Source organism: Mauremys mutica, chromosome 8 (assembly GCF_020497125.1).
Source record: "Mauremys mutica isolate MM-2020 ecotype Southern chromosome 8, ASM2049712v1, whole genome shotgun sequence".
NCBI lineage: Eukaryota > Metazoa > Chordata > Testudines > Geoemydidae > Mauremys > Mauremys mutica.
Window position 1 is genome coordinate 107,008,458 of NC_059079.1, and position 23,295 is coordinate 107,031,752.

At 43.7% G+C, this 23,295-nt stretch overlaps 1 long non-coding RNA gene across 1 annotated transcript; it reads left to right on the plus strand.

Annotated features, from left to right (window-relative positions):
- The first annotated feature begins 1,879 nt into the window (after nucleotides 1–1,879).
- LOC123376641 lies at nucleotides 1,880–15,275 on the plus strand. Its single transcript, XR_006581867.1, has 4 exons — nucleotides 1,880–2,009; nucleotides 10,258–10,299; nucleotides 12,650–12,741; nucleotides 14,633–15,275. It is a non-coding gene; the product is annotated as an uncharacterized LOC123376641 (long non-coding RNA).
- Nucleotides 15,276–23,295: the final 8,020 nt, after the last annotated feature.

Below are 23,295 nucleotides of genomic sequence, written 5' to 3' on the forward strand. Positions count from 1 at the left end.
TTATGTATATCTATTGATACAGACAGAGAGCAAGCAAGCATGCATGAAGGAAGAGGGACCTGGAGAGATTTAGAATTTAGAGCTGGACTCTGGGATGTGATTTAATGGAAGGAAATTTGATGCACAATGAAACTTTGCTCAAATCCTTCTCCAATAAGCAAACCCTTCAAAGCGTCCCCAGGTTTTCTAGTGCACTGAAAAACTGAAGGTTCTCTACCCTTCAGTAAAACATAACACCCTTCAGTGTAGATTCAATTTCAGCCAAGCATCTGCTCAGGTAGGCGAGCAGCCTTTTGGTTTTAAATAGTCACCGTCAAGAGAGCTCACTGAACTAACTGTGGGAAGTCATAATCAGTTTAGATGCAAGGTCAGGGGATCAGACTGCTATTTTGAAAGATGGAAGACTGAGCAATCTGAAGGTGATGAATGATAAACTAGATATGATCTTGCAATATACCACTGTGATAGTGGCCAATGCCATTCTTAGTCTTGGCTGTATATAAGAGACACCGCCACAGAGTTACTCTTGGATGAGTTTGGCAAGCCTGGTGGCCATGCAGATGTTCCTATTTGGCTCACCAGCTAGAGCTGTTGCTTGTAGGTTCAGATGGCAGATCCAGTTTGGGGATGAGGTGACTCTGAAATATTTGCCTTTGGCTGCTGCAGGCAGGGCCGGCTCCAGGCACCAGCTTAACAAGCAGGTGCTTGGGGCGGCCACTCCGGAGAGGGGCGGCATGTCCAGGTAGTCGGCGGCAATTCGGCGGAGGGTCCCTCGCTCCCACTCAGAGCGAAGGACATCCCACTGAATTGCCACAGATCGCGATCGCGGCTTTTTTTTAATTTTATTTTTTTTGGCTGCTTGGGGTGGCAAAACCCCTGGAGCCGGCCCTGGCTCTAGGGGCTGGTCGCTGACTGCCATTAGCCAGCATTCATGGGCATTGTTCTGCTGGAATGCAGTAGTTTTAGTGTAGATCAAGCATTGCCCATAATCCTGTCTGTCTAGTCAGGAGAGCAAAGGCAACTAGAGCGGTGCTGGGTTTTAATCCTTATTGAGTTGCCCAAGTGGTCTAGGGGTTAATTAGGTACTGGGAGTTGCTACTCCTGAGTTCTGTTGCAATCTGGGAGTTAGTACCCCGATCACTGTCGCTGTATCCGGCACTGACTCACTGCGTGATCTTGGTCACTCACTAAACTTCTGAATGCTTCAAATTTACCCACCTCTATGAGGTACATAATCCCATCTACATCACAGGCATGACGAGATACATTCATAAAGCACTTGGAGATCCTTGGATTAAAGGTGCAAGAGAAATGAAGTGGTGTTTAGGTTCTGCCAACCCCTATGAAAAGCAGCCAGGGGGGATGATGAGAGTCCTATGCGAGCAGAACTGTCTTTTCAATAGAACTAAGGTTAAGCCTAATATCCTTGATGAACAACAACAAAAAAAAGTGTGACGTCCTTTGCCATATATTCTATAGACCTTGCTGAAAATACCCCTATAATTCTGGCTCTCTAGAGAACAGGCCATTGATTGCTGAGCGACATCTAGCCAGCTGTACTTCAGCCATGTAATTTAAAATAATTACTAATTAAACAAAAATAAGAGTCTATAATAACAATAATCAACTCTGCATTGGTCATTACCCAAGTTACTGTTTGCTGGAGTGTTACCTAGGGAAAACAACTTAAAAGAGGAGGGAAGGGAAGAGGGAAATCTCTTAAACGGAAGGGGGTGGAGTGATTTCTGGAACTGCAGCCAGAGACTGACTTCTTGAGCATTAAGGCTCTAGTAAGAAACAGAGGGGATCTCCAGGGTGCACTCGGCAACCACAGAGCTAATTTTGTATTCTATCGCTAACATCAACATTCTCTTCTTGTTTCAAGAAACGTGTCCATTAACACAGAGGGCAGGCTGCCGTTGAAAAGAGCAGGCCAAGGACAGCGTCACAGTTCTGTTCAGTTGGGCTAACCTAGCCCACCTTGGAGTATTAGTTGAGAATTTGACTTGGTAAGAAATGTTCTTTGCCCCTTCTCCCCCAGTTCCCTGCTGATTTCAAGAGCAGAGCATTCTTGCAACCAATGGGAAGACTGTGTGGCTGGACAGTATGAATGTTTATGTATGCCTCTAGAGACTGCCAGCTGTGTGTGTCGGTATGATGCAAGGTGGCATTTTTATCCAAAGGTTTCTAGTTGGGGGGGAAAAAACACCATAGCATTAGAATTGATTTTGTGTTATTTGTACATGATGCTAAAATATAGGTGTGAAATAGACACCATCTAAATGTAATTTGTTACAGTTGGGTATCCACAAGAAAGGCTTACAAGTTAATTTCAGAAATATAGATATGTGAAGTATAAATGCTTCACTGCTGGGAATGGAACATAAAGAGTAAAGCTGAGAAGTCGCTCTCCTGTTAATAATCCAAGAACGTGGCTCATGTAGATTAAAAGAATGCCACAGTCAAAAGGTTCTGGTGATTATTATTTTTATACACTTGGACTACTTGCTCAATTTCTTTTAAAGTTCAGCTGAATGTAAATACATTTGGAAAATAATGGTCTGATTCTCCCCTCACTTATGCTAGTTTAAAGTGAATTCAGCTCCATTGACTTTCATGAAGTTACTCCAGGGTTATACCAGTGTGAGATCAAAATCAGACCCAAAGAATTTCACAAGAGTGGAATTACTAAGGGACTATTATACCCTGGCACACAGTATACAATAGTAACAAACTATTGTACCCTATTATAGATAGGGAGCAGGACAGTGACCTTCAGAGCCAGATGCAGATCATCTGTTCTTCTCCAGAGCTTCCATCACTGACTTTGGATCCTGCATTCCAGCATTGATTCCTTTTTTCAGTGCGATAATTGAGGACGCTTCTGTCACTGCTAAATTATTGGGTGGCTTGGATTAGCTTCTCCTTTCATTCCTTTGAATGGGAGGTTGCAAAACAGTTTTCTGTCCTGAGTTATTAATCAAAACTATAGACTGGCCCAGAGTGGAATGAAGGCATTTGTACATGTTATTAAAGTAAAACTGCATCAGCATGAGCAGCTAATAGGCATCAAAATGAATCCACGTATCACCTATTGATTATCACCTGCAGAAGAAGGCAAACAGAAGCCCTTATTGTATGCTGTCCATGTAAACGAAAACTTTAATTAGATGAAAACAGAATGGACTGCACCCAGCCATTAAAGGGTTGTTATTCCTAATTAGCTATTTTAGGAATCTCCAGTTCTTGGGTCTTCCCCCCCCCGCACTTTAAACATTCCCAAGTGTATTAAGATGAACACAGTAGTTAGTAAATTTCCCCGTGTATTTTACAAGCTCAAGGTTATGAGCTAGAACAGTACTGTCATGTCATAAATCAGGTATAATGAAACAGCCTGAGACTGAGCACAGGCGAGTCCTGCTTCCCTCATGCTGTGCGTATCCTAAAGCTCTTAAGGTGGAATCGGCAGTGAGACTACTTAAACCACTAAGGATAAAGGGCCCGATTCTACCACCCCTACTGGCCCGGAGTAGAACTTTATTCCATGGGTGGTTGCAGTGGATACAAGGTACAGTTCACGCTGTGTAAGGGTGGCATAATCTATCCAACTACTTAGAGAGCCCCCTATTATTGTAGTATCTGAGAACCTCACGATCAGTAATGTATGTATCCTCACAACACCCCTGTGAGGCAGGGTAGGGCATTTGTCATTGTACAGATGATGCCAATTTTTAAAAGGGACTCCAGAGGTGATCCTGGCAATTACAGGCTGGTAAGCCTGACTTCAGTACCAGGCAAACTGGTTGAAACTGTAAAGAACAAAATTTTCAGATACATAGATGAACACAATTTGTTGGGGAAGAGTCAACATGGTTTTTGTAAAGGAAAATCATGCCTCACCAATCTATTAGAATTCTTTGAGGGGGTGAACAAGCATGCGGAGAAGGGGGATCCAGTGGATATAGTGCTCTTAGATTTTCAGAAAGCCTTTGACAAGGTCCCTCACCAAAGGCTCTTAAGCAAAGTAAGCTGTTATGGGATAAGAGGGAAGGTGCTCTCATGGATTGGTAACTGGTTAAAAGATAGGAAACAAAGGGTAGAAATAAATGGTCAATTTTCAGAATGGAGAAAGGTAAATAGTGGTGTCCCTCAGAGGTCTGTACTGGGACCAGTCCTATTCCAGATCATTTATGAATATGTTGAAAAAGGGGTAAACAGTGAGGTGGCAAAATTTGCAGATGATCCAAAACAACTCAAGATAGTTAACTCCCAAGCAGTCTGCGAAGAGCTACAAAAGGATCTCACAAAACTGAGCGACTGGGCAGCAAAATGGTAGATGACATTCAGTGTTGATAAATGCAAAGTAATGCACATTGGAAAACATAATCCCAACTATATATATAAAATGATAGGGTCTAAATTAGCTGTTACCACTCAAGAAAGAGATCTTGGAGTCATTGTGGATAGTTCTCTGAAAACATCCACTCAATGTGCAGCGACAGTCAAAAAAGCAAACAGAATGTTGGGCATCATTAAGAAAGAGATAGATAAGACAGAAAATATCATATTGCCTCTATATAAATCCGCAGTACACCTACATCTTGTATACTGCGTGCAGATGTGGTCGCCCCGCCTCAAAAAACATATATCGGAATTGGAAAAGGGTCAGAAAAGGGCAACAAAAATGATTAGGGATATGGAATGACTGCCCTATGAGGAGAGATTAATAAGGCTGGGACTTTTCATCTTGGAAAAGAGACAACTAAGGGGGGATATTATTGAGCTCTATAAAATCATGACTGGTGTGGAGAAAGTAAATAAGGAAGTGTTATTTACTCCTCATAACACAAGAACTAGGGGTCACCAAATGAAATTAATAGGCAGCAGGTTTAAAACAAACAAAAGGAAGTATTTTTTCACACAACGCAGTCAACCTGTGGAATTCTTTGCCAGCGGATGTTGTGAAGCAAGACTCTAGCAGGGTTCAAAAAAGAACCAGCAAGTCCATGGAGGGTAGGTCTATCAATGGCTATTAGCCAGGATGGGCAGGAATGGTGTCCCTAGCCTCTGTTTGCCAAAAGCTGGGAATGGGCGACAGCCTGGGGATGGATCACTTGATGATTCCCTGTTCTGTTCATTCCCTCTGGGGCTCCTGGCATTGGCCACTGTTGGCAGACAGGATACTAGGCTAGATGGACCTTTGGTCTGACCCAGAATGGCCATTCCTATGTTCTTATGACTGAGGCACAGGGAGAGGAAGTGACTTGCCCATGGTCACATAGGCGGTATGTGGTAGAGCAGGGATTGGGCCGGGGCATGCCAAGTCCTAGCCTTAACCCTTAACCACTGCACGATCCTTCATGCCCTAGCTAAGCAGCTTGCAATTATAGGGGCTGGGCTCTGTCTCCATTTCTCATGGTGAGCGGCACTTTACTCAGAGAGTGGCTCTAGTGAGATGACTCAAGTGAGTAGCAAGAGGTTCACAGCCCAGCCCTAGTGCAGGAGCAGTGGTTATGTTGACCAACCCGAATTCTTTCTCATGAATAACTCAGTGCAAATTTTAATTCTCATGATCAGTCCCATGCAACTGTTCACGTGTGTCTGGAAATCAGAGGTGAGGCATTGTGGGGGATGGAGAAAATCTTCTCTTTAAGGAACTTTTACACCTCTAGTTGGATATTAGTGCCTTACCAGATCCATCCCGGAGTTGAGACTTTCTTTAATACAGCTGAAAATTGATATATACATAGAGAGCCAGATTCTCACCTGGTGTAAGCTGACGTTGCGCCAACTGACATCAAAGAAGCCACATCAAAGATGTGGACACATTGGAGAAAGGTCTAGAAAACATGAGCTATGAGGAAAGATTGATAAAAATTGGATTTCTTTAGTTTGGAGAAGAGAAGCTCAGACAGGATATGATAACAGTTTTTAAGTACATAAAAGGTTGTTATGGTGAAAAATTGTTCTCATTAACCTCTGAGGGTAGGACATGAAGCTATGGGCTTAAATTGCAGCAAGGACAGTTTAGGTTGGACATTAGGGAAAACTTCCCAACTATCAGAGTAGTTAAACACTGGAACAAATTGCCTAGGGAGGTTGTGAAATCTCTGTCATTGAAGGTTTTTAAGAGCAGGTTAGACAAACACCGGTCAGGAATAGTCTAATTATCACATCGTCCTGCCTGGAGTGCAGGGGACTGGACTAGATGACTGTGACAAAGTTCGTCTGCCTTGGTGGGTCCTGCGCTTTCTGGCGGATTTGCTCGCCTCAGAGGTTCACAGCAGCCCTCAGTTTGGCTGCTTTTGCTAGTGGCTCAAACCTGCTGTTCACTCAGCTAACCTCATCACGGGCCAGCATGGAGGAAACGGAGAACAATCTCTGCAGTCTCTGTTGTCCCACATAGTGGGTTGGGGACAGGCCAGATCCCTTTCCAAACTAAACCTTCCCCAGTGGTGTGTCTCTCAGACCAGGTCAACTCCTCCTGTGTCAGATAGAGAGTTTGGGGGAACCCAGGCCCACCCTCAACACCGGGTTCCAGCCCAGGGCCCTGTGGATAGCAGCTGTCTACAACATCTCCTGTATCACCTGTGTGACAGCTACAACTCCCTGGGCTACTTCCCCATGGCCTCCGCCCAGCACCTTCTTTATCCTCACCGCAGGACCTTCCTCCTGAAGCCTGCTAATGCTTGTACTCCTCAGTCCTCCAGCAGCACGCCTTATTACTCCTTGCGCACCTCTCCATAACTGAAGGGAGGTCTTTCTTTTTAACCAGGTGACCTGATTAGCCTACCTGTCTTAACTGGTTCTAGTAGCTTCCTAATTGGCTCCAGGTGTCCTAATTAGCCTGCTTGCCTTAATTGGTTCTAGCAGGTTCCTTATTGTTCTGGAATAGTCCCTGTTATCTTACCCAGGGAAAAGGGACCTGCTTAATCTGGGGCTAATGTATCTACCTTCCACTAGTCTCCTGTAGCCATCTGGTCTGACCCTGTCATAATGACCTATTGAGGTCCCTTCCAGTCCTACACTTCTATGATTCCCTTGGAAGAAGCAGTAGAATTGAAGAATTCCTATTTCTTAGGAATAGTAGGATTGCTCGAGAACAGACCTAGAATGTGCTATGCTATGCGCTAGAACATGGATCTGCTCCTGTTCCTACCATTTTGGACAGCTCCAAAAGTGGTAAAGGGTTTGCTTACCAGGTCTATTGCAGATACAGCTAAAAACTCATGAGAATAGATGATCATAAATCCACAGATTTCAAGGCCAGAAGGAACCATTAGATCATCTAATTTGACTTCCTGCATAATACATACAGCTCATAGAATTTCACCCAGTTACCCCTACCCTGAGCCTAAGGACCTACTTTTGACTACAGCAAATCCTTTCAGAAAGGCATCCAGGCTTGATGTGAAGACTTAAAGAGTTGGAGAATCTCCCACTTCCCTTGGTCATGTGTTCCAATGATTAATCAACCTCACTGTTTAAAAAAAGTGCCTTTTTTCTAGTTTTAATTTCCCTGGCTTTAACTTTAAGCCATTGGTTCTTGTTATGCTTTTCTACTCTAGGTTAAAGAGCCCGTTTGGGCCTCATATTTTCTCCCTGTGAAAGTACTAATACACAACGGATCTGCTCTAGTTTGAGCAGGCTAACCATCTGCCCTTCTGTTATAGATATTATAGAACTATACTATCCATACTGTATTCTATCTGTGGCTAGTCTGCAGCCTGGATAGAAACATTTCTCTGTCTACATGGCTCAGGAAAGCCATGTCAGTACACTGCTAGTAGCAACCATGTTTAAACACATCTGTGCTAACAGCTTCCTCCTTAGTATAGACGGGGCCTTAGGCAAATGTGCAGTTTGACTACAGAAATGTGGACAGGAAAAACGTGGCACCTTCTTGAATACTTTTCCTATTTTGACTGAAACTTACTTGCCAAAATAAAGACCATTCTACCCTATGCAAAACATTTGGGATTGCAGCATTCTTAGAGGGGAAGTGTTTGCCAAAGATAATTTCTAAAGGCAATGAAGTTTGGGAGTAGGACTAGTGAAAATGACCGAGCTCAACCCAGCTCAGACTTGGGTGAGTGTGCTAAGGGAAAGTATCTGGCACGGCTGCCCTCATCTCAGCTGCATCTGAGTTGCTGACTGAGTCAATACCAGGCTGAACTCCTGGTTTACATAGCTGCAGTTGTCTGCTTTTGTCTTCAGAGTGTTACATTTAAAATTGGGGATTCTCCACCTGTGCCCATCAGTTCTTAGATGTCTATGTTATTTGCTTGTATTTTGCTTGTTTCGTGGAGGATATCTGTGTTATTTTGGGCCCGTGCTTGCTGCTTTTGCAGGGATGGATGGTTTTGAACCAATTATTTAGCTTGTCTTTTTCCATCTGTTCTTATGCTGGATATTTGTTTCTTTGGGGGCCTTTTGTGTCTGTGTTGGGAATGCATTTCTTTTTGCAATGTTAAGAGAGATTTAGATTTTAATGGGTATTTGTTTTATCTAACACATTCTGGATTTATTCATTTGATAGTCTTAATCTCTCAGCAATGCATGCAATCTTTCTAGGTCCTGATCTAGCATGCAGGGATTTTATTCATTTAGCAGTTGGGCTTTTCAATCAGATAGTGATTAGGACTTGATCCTGAGCGATGCTGACTGTGTTCGACTCCATAAGGAGTTGGAGGCGCTCAGCAATTTGCGGAAGGCACCCAGCAACCTTGCAGTTTTGGGCCCTAAAAAGATTTGTCTGTGTACAAATCATCTGCATAAGTTAGTATGCAATACACATCTTTCCAAGCTAGGTCAGACCCTTCATCAAATATTACTGAAGGAGATTTCCCTCTGGTAAATTGGATTGATCCATAAGCGAGGGATTGAAAACAAAGAAACAAACAAAAATGTCCCCTTGAGCTGGATTAACCCCTTTTGGGGGCTCTGATTTGAGGCTTGTTTCAGCTTTATATCTATCCCCAGCCTTCTGGGGATCTAAGGAAAGACAGCTTGTTTGGCAGGAAGTCCTCAAATGAGAGCTGGTTGGAAACAGGATTTTTTTCCTGTGGAAATTTTGAGACCAGAGCAAAATAAAAGAAGTTTTCATGTCAATTTTCAGCTTCAGTTCTGAGTTTGTCAGGACAAACTGATAGCTGTTGTCCTTGCAACTTACGTCTGCAGCTCATACACATCTCTCAATTTCTGCTTAGTTTTCTAGCAGTTTAAATCCTTTTGTCTGAGGCAGCACTATAAACATCTGAATTTTTTAAAAAAAGTAGACCTGCATATGAAATCTGGTTCAGATATTACATCTATACCTTCAAGGTGAAATCCAGCAGCATCCCACAATTGGTAGTTCCTTTGGCACAGCTACTGTTTTGGCGGACTAGCATAATCCATAGCATTGACAGCATAAACATTTTGAGGCAGCTTTGCCAAGTTTTGCAGGCAGCCACTTATTTACTAATGGTCTCCATCTCAGGCCTCTCCTCCACTTTCCTCAGCTCTAGACAGGAAAATGTTTCCATTTTGTTTGGTCTTCTTGGACAGTGGACTAGATGGATTCTGGCTTCCAATATGCAATAACAGCAATGCCACCACAGGTAATTTTTTTGGTGTTGAGTCACCCCTATGCTAATCACATTCCTCCTTTTAGTTCCCTCATTACCCAGGCTTCACTTGCAGATCCTGTTCATGTTTACAATGACCTGAAGGGGGGATGCTTTACAACTCTGATTACATCCAACCAGAGAAAGCACTCCCCTCAGTAGCTCTCTTCTAACAAAGGAAATAGAAGAGCATGTTCTTCCAGAGTATTTCCAACAATTTGCTTCCCCAGACCTAATTTGTCATGTGCTTGGAACAAAAATGCAGTGTTCTTCCACTGACTCACTCGACAGCCAGATCAGGTGGATGCTATTAGCTTCAGCTGAAGCATACAAAAAGTCTGTGTGCCTCTCAGATAGGATAAGGAAAGAAAAGTCTTGCAGGGTGCAAGTCTAGAACCAGCTAAACCCAGGAGGAAGCTTAGGACTATGTTATATTTTGGTTAATGAAAAGGCACATTCCAGGAAGGGGTAAGTTTAGAGCAGCTGCATAGCGTGTGTAAGGAGCAGAGTGGGAATGCACTTGCTTACAGGTATATGTATATTCTTGATTTAGTGACTAGACATTTAGCTGCAATTTTCTAAATAGGAGCAGCATGGCTAAAACCCCAAGAACTAACCAGAGACTTTCTTTTTTCATCCAAATCCATAGAGGGCATGCATGTATCTATTTGGCGCATCCTGGAGGCTACAGGTAGGTGTGTAGTGCTGCTTAGCTTGGAGGAAAGCACACGGCTTTTGAACGGGAGCCCTTCCAGAAATACTTCCTGGCTTTTTTAGCAGAGTCCTCTGAAATTTTCCTTCTTAAACAATGACGGCAGCTCTTTATTGAGAGGCCTTTGAAACCATGACACCACACAGACATAATTCTCTAGACTCCATGTGACTTGACTCAGATAATCCATTCTCCCTTCGCTTGGTAAGGAAAGGGGTATAGCTTCCTAACTGATGACTATCCTGCAGCTCTGCAGTGCTGTCAGCGACGGAATCCGATCTAGTACTTTCACCCAGTGACAGTGATGAAGTGGTTGTTAAATGCAATAGAAATCATTCAGGCCCCTTTTCATTAAAAGCTTCATTCTTATCTCTGGCTCTCAACATTCCTAGGAACAGAGGTGGCTAGAATTACACAACTAGTGAGAAAATCCTACATTATCAATAATTTTCCCTACACATACACTTTAAGCAGCAGATTGACACATCATCTGCTAAATCTTAATCTTGAAAGCCTGCAGCCCCTCTCTCCAGCTCGGTCACTGGGCCTTTGAGCAATGATCGAAGTGGACTAAACTGTGTATAATTTTCATCTTTTGGGTATTCATCGTGAAGCAAAGCACCGGGGGTTTGAGCAATAATCATTCCATTTCACAGAGTGCATGCCGGAGAAAAAGAGAGTGGGAAAATGTCAGAGCCCCTTCCATTATCCAGTTCTTTTGAATCTGAACATAAAGTATTAATTTAAATCAACTGAAACACATTAAAAACTTGATGTTCTCTCTTTGCCCCAGAAGTACGCTACTGATAAGAAATGAATTAAAAATGCAAGGTTTTCAAATAGCGGAAATGCTCTGTATTTCAAATGAAGCTGGTCTTTTTATGTGTGGACTACAAAAAATTAAATGCACATAAAAATGATTACTGTAAAGGGTGGAAACATCAAAGTTTGGCATCAAAGTTAATTGAAAGCGCCTGAAATTCTGTTTATTTGATCTGTGTATAAATAAACTTTAAAGAAAGCAGGGACCCCTTTGCAGAGTTAATGCTGGGTAGCAAGTCCACACACACCCCCAGCACCCCCAAGAGAACTCCTAAATGAAGCTGGATCATCCAAATAAAGTAATTAGTTGGCAACTAAAAACAGAGACTTAAAATGGAAATGCTTTGGTAACCTTAGCTATAGTTGTCGCTACCTCTCCAGCTAGATTGCAAATGGATTATTGTTTGGAATAGCTCAGGGGTTGGCAGCCTTTCAGAAGTGCTGTGCCGAGTCTTCATTCATTCACTCTGATTTAAGGTTTCGTGTGCCAGTCATACATTTTAACGTTTTTGGAAGGTCTCTTTCTATAAGTCTATAATATATAACTAAACTATTGTTGTATGTAAAGTAAATAAGGTTTTTAAAATGTTTAAAAAGATTCATTTAAAACTAAATTAAAATGCAGAGCCCCCCAGACCGGTGGCCAGGACCCGGGCAGTGTGAGTGCCACTGAAAATCAGCCCACGTGCCGCCTTCGGCACCCGTGCCATAGGTTGCCTACCCCTGGAATAGCATTTAGGAAGGGAATGCTGTGCTCTTCTGTCTTATTCTCACAGTGCAGAGAGAGTACTCTTGCTGCTGCTACTCCATCATGGTCTTTGTTTCATTGCACTGGAGTTAAACATTCTGTCTCTTGGGGGGACGGGGAGCCTGGGAGAAAGCACATCAGAACTATGCAGAGCAAGAAGGCAATGCCTGTGGTGACAGCTACTTCAAGGCTTCTTCTGGGAGTTCTGGATGAGCTGGCCTCAGGGCAGGGGAAGAGTTCTTTGAAAATTCAGCTTCAACCTCAGTGTGCGTACTTGGGATTTACACAGGGCTCTGTTTTTTCCGGCTGAGAAAGCAGAAAATGCTGCGTTCTCCTGTCCTCTCCCATCAAACAGTTCCCAGGGTCATTATGCCTGGAAAATAGTTAACAAAAAACCACACAAAAATTAAGTTATCATCATGCTCCCTCAGCAAAACACTGTAAGGCAGGATATAAAGATACTAGATCGCTTCTGGTTTCCCATTTTCTTCCAGTGAATAGGGGTGGAGGCAGGGATGCACGTAATCCAAAATGCTGGCCTTTTAGTTAGGCAAACAACAATAAGGAAAACACCCGCTCCAGGAATGGAAACAAGCAGTCTCTTCAGCCAAGCTCCTGGATTTGGCTCTGGGGAATTGGTCAGGTTAGAAGAAATCTGCCCCTGTATTCAGATTTAGAACCAAACTCAACCTTTTCCAGGAATTGGAACTGTTTACACAAATGTTTGTATTGTTTCATTTTCTTGCTTCGCTCTTCCAGCCAGAACTGGAACCCTCAACGCCGCAAGGTGGAGCAGCGGCAGAACAGAAAACCTCAGGAAGAAGTTTGTCTTTGGGGGATCACCAGTGCAGGTTTGCTGACTCGTGTGTTTTTCTAGAGTGTGTGGTAACCTCTAGTTAGCATCTGATTAAAAGAGGTAATGTGGGCTAGTGGACTGGGCACTAGATTGGGAGTCTGGAGACCTGACTTCCATTCCTAGCTCTGCCACTAAATGGCTGGTGTCTTTGGGCAAGTCACTTCATTTCTGGGTGCCTATGTTCCCCCTCCCTCCCTCCATCTGTCTTGTCCATTTAGATTGTTGGCTCCTGGTGGCCATGTGTTACCCTTACCATGTGTTTGTACAGCACCACACAATGGGGCCCTGATCTCAGTTAGGAACTCCAGACACCTGTTGTAATATGAATCATAATCATTATTAATACTCGGGGTTAAAGCTCATGAAACACCCATTGACATCACTGGGAGCTTTGCCTGAGTAAGGACTGGGTAATAAGAGAGGGCCAAATTTGGCTTGGCTTGCAAGGCTGAACACGGGGCTGTTAGGTCAGATCGCAGGTAGGAGCATCGTGGGGCGAGAAGCACCCAAGGGTCTGCTACATATCCACCTTGTGCAAGTGGGCAAGAACGGGTACAATAAGGCGGGGAGTGGTCTCCACCCTGCCAATATACCAGCTAGCATAGTAATGCTGGGGGTCTGCACTGCACCGCACCAGGCCTGCAGGATGCTTCCTCCATGGAGTAGGGAAAAACCAGAAGGCTGGTTGTTCTTCCCAGAGCCGCAGGCTGCTTCCTGAGGTGCTTGTGGGGCAGTCTGACCATCGGCTGTGCCTTGCTCGGGGCTCATGGCAAAGCAACAGCTGAGCTCTGAGCAGAGTAAGGAACTCTGGGTTTGGTCCAGGCTGAAGGGCAGTGACATTGCCAAGAGTCTGCTGGGGTATCAGGATGAGATCGCCGGAGTATTTTCCTCTGGAGATTTAAACCAGGATTTAAAAGTGAGCCCTTTGTGGTAGAAAGGTAATGTGCATCTGAACCCCCACATATGGATTAAAATGACTGGAGTTTTTTTTATTTTTTGTACCAGCTCCCACATTCTCTGCTGTTTCCATTGTGACAGACCCAGACCAGTGGGGTCCAGGAGTCTGGTAGAGGGCAAATATACTGGTCACTGGCTGAGTAGTTTTCTGTTCCCTGAGTGACCAGAGCAAGGGCTGCACTAGAGTAATCAGGAACCTGCTAGAACCAATTAAGGCAGCCAGGCTGATTAGATCACCTGCAGCCAATCAAGGCAGGCTAATCAGGGCACCTGGGTTTAAAAAGGAGCTCACTCCAGTCAGGCGGGGAGGAGCCAGAGGAGAGGAAGCGTGTGTGAGGAGCTGGGAGCAAGAGGCACCAGGAGCTGAGAGGGAGAGGGTGTAGCTGCTGGAGGACTGAGGAGTACAAGCGTTATCAGACACCAGGAGGAAGGACCTGTGGTGAGGATAAAGAAGGTGTTTGGAGGAGGCCATGGGGAAGTAGGCCAGGGAGGTGTAGCTGTCATGCAGCTGTTACAGGAGGTATTATAGACAGCTGCAATCCACAGGGCTCTGGGCTGGAACCCGGAGTAGAGGGTGGGCCTGGGTTCCCCTCAAACCTCCCAACTCCTGATCAGACACAGGAGGAGTTGATCCAGACTGTGGGGAAGATCACTGAGGTGAGCAAATCTACCACTAAGCGCAGGACCCACCAAGGTAGAGGAGGAACTTTGTCACAACATGTAGTGCTAAATTGAACCCCATGTGGGATTGCAAAGCATCCTGAGAAATGAAAGAGGCTATAGAAATGGAAGACATTGTGTCTCCATATTGTAAATAAAATCTATTTCAGGGAGCCCGGCATTCAGTTACAGTCTATCTGCAGAACAAGTCATCTTTCAGGTCTGAAATTAACTTGGAAATTCACATGTTTGTGCTTCACGGACAACAGGTGTATGCAGGAGGGCTGGATGTTGTCATCTACATCTCGAACATGTCCTTGGTCATCTGAAAGAGAGAGAGATGCTATAGAGGTGGAATCAATCTCTTTTCCCTGCGCGTTTAACAGACTTTTGGAACAATCTCATTTCAATGCCCCTTCTTTCTATAATGGAGTCCAGACTGAGCTGGTTGCTCTGTAAAAGCTTTTTCAACATATGAATTAAGGATTTATCTCAACTGAATATTCAGTCCAATTAAAACCAGTGTCTTCTGCTAAAGCAAGTGCAAAGGGAGCAATGGTGAATGATTTCATGAAAATCAGACACACAATAAAAGCGAGAGGAGGGCACTGTATTATTCATGCATCTTCTTAGAGGTAATGATTGTACTTCCCCCTCCTAAAAAGCCTCTGCTCTTAGAGGAAATGATTCTAAATACTTGTTTATCAGACTTGCCATAACTGGAGTCCAGCGTGAATTATTAAAATATATTTGAAGTGCAGGGGGTTTGGTTGGTTTATTTTTCTTTTGACAGCTGTCAGTGAGAAATAAAATTAAAAGGAGACAATTCAGCAAAGATGGTGATGCAGCGACTGGAGGAAAAGAGCTGGACTCTGGATCAAAGGTTGCGAATGGCTGATGAAGACGATGAGCTACATAATTACGAGACCTGTTGCTTGCATGGGTGGGAACTCTGGGAAGGAAGGTGTGGCGGTGGGAGGGGATAAGAGTAAGGGAGGGTTGTAGGAAGTGACCACAATGGAGGGAGGGTGAGTGATATGGGGTGGGGGCTGTGGTAGTGGTGGGGGAGTTACGTCTTTCTCTATTTATATCTATAGCACCCATCATCATATTTCTAAGTGCTAGATAACAACAGCGATGTGTGCCTGGGATTTCAGGGTGCACTAGGAATGGGCCATTGGGGAGGGGGAAATCCGGAGCAGTGAAACCAGATTCAGCCCTGTACGCGGATAATAGTCTAACAAAGTAAAAAGATGACAGGAAACGAGATGAGGCCCACGTGACACTTCGACATGTGTTGGCTGCAATGTAATAAACATGAGATTCTTTTGATTTGTCTCAGAGTCTTTTCATGATTTCAATCTTTTCTCCCCAGCCAAGAGGGTTTGATAATTACCTTTCACAAAAACAAAACAGCACGCTGAGCTTCTACCGTCATCACCTGACTCTGGCGTCTGGGGTGAAAAAAAACTCACCAAAATATTTCAAGTCTTGCAATAAAACCAGGTTTCTCCAGCATGAATTTCTCTCAAGGATTGCTGGGTTCAGAAACAGGACAGATGAGGCCGAGAGATACCATGGAGATTCCTTGACTTCAGCCTGACCTTCTCTTTCATTAAGTCCATGAATTCAGGGGAAGACCCTGAACCAGCAAAACCAAAAAGTCAGCACCTGTGGTGCTGCATATGTACTCCTGAATGCTCATAATGTACCTGAGATCACGCAGGCACGCGTGCTACCTTGACCCAAGTCCACACGAGTAGCACTGCTTTCATCGAAGTCCCCTGGTAGAAAAATATGTCTGTGTATTACTGTGCTCAGATGAGCACTTAGAAACTTGAAATGGGCTTCTGTTTCCTTCCCCACTCTCACCTCCTCAACATTTATAATTTAATCCTTTTAAAAAAGAAGTAAGAATTTGTCTTCTCCAAAGCAAAGGACAAAATGACTCGTCATTAATTGTTCTTTCTTAGTTGCTTGCCTTGTAGGCCATATAATAGCATGAGGCTTTTAGTGCCATGGGCCAAAAACAACCAAATACAGAAACATCATTGTACTGACTGGTACAATTCCCTGACCAAAAAATCGTGAAAAAGGGGAATGTTTCTGTCTATTTTTATCTGCTCTGAAGTCATTAACAGACGCACTGGGAATTCTACAAAGCAACAGCTCAGAAAACAAACAGAATTGCTCAGTGCTGAATATGATTCTTACAACATCTATGCTTTTAAAGCGATGTACAGCTGGAATAATTCAGTCTGGGTTTTTCTCTTTCCCCTCTTGGCTCTCATTTTGGAATATGGTCAGGTCTTGAGAGTTTGGGTTTTGCATAATTGAAGCACCAGAACATATTAAATTGAAGGCTAATGGTGATGGGTTTTTTTTCTTCCAGTCTGAGTTATCAATTATGCATTAGCAGGCAATGAACGATCAAAGGGATTCTGTTTTCTCAATTGAATTTGAGGATTTTGGAATTGGAACGAATGAAATGTAGCTAATGAGTCATTTCAGGAGGGAAGAGACAGGATCCTGGTGCCTTCGGCATACAGCACTGGGCTTGACTGCTTTGCAGAATGTTTTAGAATGTCTGCATGATGTACGCCTGTGTCCCCCTCCTGCTCTGAGAGGGGCAAATGAGGGTGGGGAATGGGGAAACTTGTCCAAAGAATCCTCTGCCCAGCAGTCCTCCCGACATCTTGAAAGAATAAGTCAAGCAACTGGAGCTGGCCCCTGCTTCTTAGTACTAAGTTAATAACAATTACAATGACCAGAAAAAACACAAGACTCTGACATGGGATTTTGCTGCTAGGAAGCACTTCACCTGAACGGGACAGAGTCTATGGCATTTTTTGTTGAGCGCATATTGTCACAGGATAGTTGCCTGGCACTGTTTTGTTATGTGATTGACATGGCGAGCTCCAGTTTCAAGCGAGGCAGCCCGCGTTTCGGCACAAAGTCCCACAGGTTAGTGCTCAGAGCAGCAATTAGAAACTTGAAAGGGGCATTTGGGCATCTCATTTCCAATCTACGGCCTCCGCTCCCCAAGGTACTTCATCAGGTTCCTAACTACAAGCACATGGGGAGTGCGACTGGCTTCAGTACGCTGCTCCCAGGCTTCAAGTTAGGCATGGGTGTAAGTGCCCAAATGAAGGCACCCAAATTTGCAGATTGTATCCTTTGGGACAGATCCCTGACTAGAGTGTGGCGGATGTGGGGTGACTATGTCAGAATTTTATAAATAATATATATGACGTTGTTACTCAGAGAGACAGTGTAACTATATTCGGGTAAGTGGAATATTTGTTCTACACCTATCTTGCTTTAATTCAATCCGGACTGTCTCCAAGAAGAAGACAAGAGCTCCTAGGGAAGAACATCCCAGCATACTCTTGAAAGACATCAGGGAAAGCTATTAGCCTCAAGGATCCTGCATCCTGTCTCCAATGAAGTTGCAAGCCTTATTGTGCCAGTGCTGGAATTTTGCCATTCAAAGGTAAATAGCTAAAATGTGACTTGGACTTTATGAATGGGGATGGTCAAAAGACTGAGCAGGACTTAAAAACACATTCCCTGAAGCAGCAGGAACTGGTCTGTGAGTTAAGGGAGCAGCTTATGCCAGTCAGACCCTAGAGGCCTTGGGGTGTTAGTCGGAAGTCTGGGCCTAACAGAATCCACGTATGGAAGATGGATAGACACCCGGTAAGCTAGACATGCGGATAGATGGTTTATTGATTTCAGACCTTTTCTTGTAAATGTTTCAGTTCTAAATAAACAATCTTTGCTTCAGAAGATGTCTGGTGACTGAGTACCACTGGTCAGAGCTCCCAGAAGGAAGAGAACTCCAGGTACTGCGGACCTGCTGAGGTAATCACGGTTAGTTCTGGGGGACTGCGGCGCAGGGCCCGTGTGGGATTGAATGTGAGATGCTGAAGGCTTCTGGGCTGGGAATTGTGTGTGAAGGGCTGGCCTTGGGCTTGTTCTCATTGGGCAGTTAATTGTGAACAGGCAGACAGGTGTGTATAATGATGATTACCCTATGGGTTACAGCTGCAGCTGTGTGGGTTTAATTAATTAATTAGCAATTGTGATTGCTTACCATGTGATATATAAGAGCATGCTGGGAATGAATAAACGAGCACATGCATACACACACTCTTTTCCTGCTTGAACTTTGTTCCTGCTCTCCTGCGATGCAACATATGGTGGAGGAGCTGCGGGCATTGAGGACCTGTTACCTTGTAAGGCACTGGTTCATGCTTATAATTATTATGACATCTATGAAATGGAGCTCCGAAGCCGTTGTATAGATTCCCTTAAAGATATTGTGTTCAAGAGGTATAGCTAGACTATAATTTTAAATCTCTGAACCAGATGTGCTTGTGATGGTATCGGTGGCCTGAAAGAAGAAGAAGAAGAAGAAGAAGGAAAAAAAAAAAAAAGGAGGGGGGGAGATGCACCTGAGTCTCAGTGTTGAGCGGCTGGGACGTACCTGAGTCTCAGTGTTGAGTGGTGGCCGCAGGGCGTCCAAAGGGGAGGCGCACCTGAGTCTCAGTGTTGAGCGGCTGGGACGTACCTGAGTCTCAGTGGAGTGGCGGCCGCAGGGCGTCCGAAAAGAAGGACGCACCTGAGTTTAGAGTTGAACGGCTGGGAGCCATAGGGCGTCCAAAAGGAGGGGCGCACCTGAAGCTCAGTGTTGAGCGGTAAGCTGCAGGGCGGCTGAAAAAAGAGAGGCACACTCGAATCCAGAGGTGAGCAGCTATTATGGGAACCGCTGTATTAGTGGAAGAAAGGATGGTGATATGCATCGCGGAGTAGCAGGAGTTGTGACTTAGCCGCCTGCCTCCGTCCCGTCTTCCCTGTCTCCTTCCCGGCGTGGCGTAGATCTTGATCATCTTGGATTATAATCTCCATGGCATGAAAAACTGAAGATAATCCAGAGTGGAAGATTGGTTTGTTTAAAGTGACTATTGTATCACGCCGAGGGGAGCAGCGTGGCGGGCTCAGGAGTAGGAGCGGGTAGCGTGGGACGGTCGCGTGTGCGGTTTGTTTATTTTTTAAATGTGGCGGGCTTTTAAGAAATGTTTTATAAGGTGCCCGCGGTCCTGAGTAGGACTTGGCATTTGTCCCTGATCATATGATGATTGAAATGCTTGTAACAACTGAAGCTCAGGAATTATTAATGCTTTGTTGGAATAAGAGTTAAGATATCAATCAAAGGCTTTTGACCTGAGACTAATTGAAACTGCTCATGATAATGGCCTTCGAATGACTGCAAAGTTGCGAGACTTTGAAGTAAAAGATCTTCTCAGTTTAACTCAATTCTTTGGATTAAGCTGCTTTTACCTGGTTGTGAAGGCAGTAGAAGAAGAAAGAAACATTCCCTTAGCTACTGACTTAATTCGAATAAACCAATTCTATCACTTCCCCATTTAAGAAGGGATAATTTTGCTGTGCTTGTAGGAAAATTTGTGTTGGCTGCATAGCATTTAGTATACCATGCAATTATTATTAAGAGTTATGTTTTGTGTTTTTGTTTTGTGATGTTTTTTGGTATGTATTTTCTCTAGGACCCCCCCTCCCTCAGTGTCAGTCTGATCACCTGACATCTGAGGGATGTTTCTATTGGAAAGGGGGGAATCCTGTAGAGTTTGCACTTTGTTTTTGTTTGGTGTTATTTGGGTATGTGTAAAGGATTGCATGGTTATATGGGTTGGCTTTATAAAAGTTTTTGGCTTGTGATAGATTGTGGTGTTATGTTGTTGTGAGTTGGAAATGTTTGGTGAATGTTTTTGTCTTGTTTTCCTTTTCCCTCTTCTTTTGATTGTAAATAGAGGGGGGAGATGTGGGATTGAATGTGAGATGCTGAAGGCTTCTGGGCTGGGAATTGTGTGTGAAGGGCTGGCCTTGGGCTTGTTCTCATTGGGCAGTTAATTGTGAACAGGCAGACAGGTGTGTATAATGATGATTACCCTATGGGTTACAGCTGCGGCTGTGTGGGTTTAATTAATTAATTAGCAATTGTGATTGCTTACCATGTGATATATAAGAGCATGCTGGGAATGAATAAACGAGCATATGCATACACACACTCTTTTCCTGCTTGAACTTTATTCCTGCTCTCCTGCGATGCAACAGGCCCGGTCGGTGGGAGATTTGCGTGATTCCACTCTGAGGAAGTGACAGCGTGATACTTGAGAGGGGTGTACTCCACTGAGACCAGGTGGGATCAGACATGCAGTTAGCCCCATAACTGTGACATTGAATAATTAAGTTCCCCATAAAATGCTTTCAGTATTCTGTCCCATCTATTGCTTTGAATGTAGACAGAAATCTGTCTGTCTGTCTAGCCCATTCACCAGGGTGTCTGGGTTTCTGATAGAAGGGATCTTATTTTACAAATGCAGAAAACAGGCAATTATGACACAAAATAAAATCAAACTTTTTGCCTTAAAACCCACCATTTTAATGGGATTTTAAATGAATTCCATGCTCATTGTTTCTTGTTTTGTTTGGATCATGCTTCATAATAAGCTCTGTGAAATTAATGTGAACCTATTACTAAATCATAATGGAACAATTATGGAAATAATGAATTTATTATCACTAGTGCTAGTAGCATGAATATCGAAGCAAGCTCTAATGACCTGACTCTTTGTAGTCTTTATTAATATATCTATAGCAGAAAAACTGCTTGGGCTTTACACTAAAGATGGTCTGAGCCAAAACTCCAGACCCAAATATTTTCAAACTTGGGAGATACTTTAATCTCTAGCAGACCCTTGTTCTAATTCTAACCTCTCATGGCTACTTTCTGTCTCTTACAGAACTTTATTGGCCTATCAAAACAAGTTAAATCTGAAGGTAAAAATAATAGAATTATTAAAAAATGGCAAAGGGCGTTTTCCAAATATTCTGAAAAATTTCTAAATATCGTTTCATTCTCCACGTTTTGAAACAGCACAATTTTTCATTTGTTTTATTTTTAAATTTATAATTCAAAATGGGGGGGTGGTTAATTCCCCCTCTTTCTTTCCTTTTTGCCTTTTGCCATTTTGCCAGGTCGGGGGAGGAGAAGGGAGGGAAAAACTGAAAACCAAAAGCTTTTCATTTTAGGGTTTCATCAGTGACAAAAACTGAACCTTTTGAAATTAATTTCTTAATGAAAATTTGAGTTTTTGAAAACAAATCATTTTCAAGGAACAAAGTTTCATTCAGAAAATTTCAGCCAGCTCTCTCAAAATTCTTAGCATCCTCTTTTGGAGTTGTCATAAACAGATAGTTAAGGGTTAAGGTCTCTTTTACCTGTAAAGGGTTAACATGTAGTACCTGGTGACCACCTGACCAGAGGACCAATCAGAGATAAGATTTTTTCAAATCTCTGTGGAGGGAAGCCTTTGTCTGGGTGAGAACTGTTTTTGGATCTAACAGAGGACAGTCATGTCTCCAAATTCTCCTGGAGTAGTTTCTACTAATTAATAGTGAGTATTAATTAGAAAGGCAAATTAGTCTTATGATTTGATTTCTATATTTGCAATTGTGTGTTTGCTAAAGGAAATGCTTTATTCCTGTTTGCTGATATTGCTTTTACTGAGAAAAGGGGGAGAGGGGATTCTCTCCAGAGATTGATAAGGTTATACCCTATGAGTGTCCAGCTTGGGCTCATAGAGATTCTGTATTTTCTTTTTGTTCTCTTAATAAATTCTTTCTTTTCTTTGGACTTGGTTAATTCCTTCCCTTGGGGAAATTCAGGGGAAGGGGAGGGGGAAGTGGGCTGCTTCCCTGTGTGTGTGAGATTCAAGGCGTTTGAATCCAGGCAACTCTGTCTCCAGAGCAGGCTGGAGAGAGGGAGGAGGGGGGAGGTTCCTCCTCTGTGAATTGATCTGTGTTCCCAAGGGGGGAATATAGGGGTGTCTCGGCCCACGTAATCGACCGAGTGGTGGCAGCCTGAAGGAAACCTACCCTAGGATTTTGGGGTGGGGGGGAAGACATGCGGGTCCTCACTTTGAAACCGCCCAGTTTCAAGTGAGGGTAGACTCCTGACATGGTGGCAGTGGTGTTTCGGACCCAGAGAGAGAGGCAAGGCTTTCCTACCAGAGGCACTCTGAAGCAGTTTTCAGGGTTAGGAGGAGGTTTTTTTCTCTGCTGGCTATGCTGAGGAAAAACTCTTCCCTAGAGGTGTGTCCTTCCTTTGTGATATCAGGTATCACTCAGGATTCCTAAGGTGGGGGGAAGTGCTCGACAAAGTACATTCCCATCCAACAGGGAAAACAGGTTTGGGGGGGGGAGACAGAAACCCTCCAGCCAGATTTTTTTTCCCTGTGTCTTTTCAAATCCTCTGGAGCCAGGGAATACAAATCTCGGAGAGGATTTACTACACTTTTCTGCAGGTACTAAGTAGCACCAGCCGGTCCGCTGGGCTTATTAGGAAGATTGTTTTTTTGGAAACAGATTTTCAGCTGGGTTTAGCTGAGGCATAAGGTTTCTAACAGGCTGTGTTAGAAAAGGATTTTTTTCCTTCTTCTTTTCTTTTTTCTCTTTTTTTTCTTTCTGTCTGCTTAAAAACAGCTAGGAAAGAGGTGCAAGTTTTCTAGGAGGCTTGTTAGAAAGGACCCCCACTGTGAGGTACTTAGCAAGTGCTAGAAACAGGACAAACCAGTTTTTTGGGTCTTCTCAGTATATCAGCAAACAGCAACTACACATTTGCAAATGAAAAGGTTTTGTTTCTTTTCTATTCAGTCTCTCGGGAATAGAGAGGGTTAGGAATTGGGGAAACCAATTCCCTGACTGCAAAGGGGTGTGGCCAGCACCAAAAAGCAACACCAGCAAGCCACACATAAAATTCACTGACTGCAGAGGGGTGTGGCCAGCACCAAAAAGCAACACCAGCAAGCCACACATAAAATTCACTGACTGCAGAGGGGTGTGGCCAGCA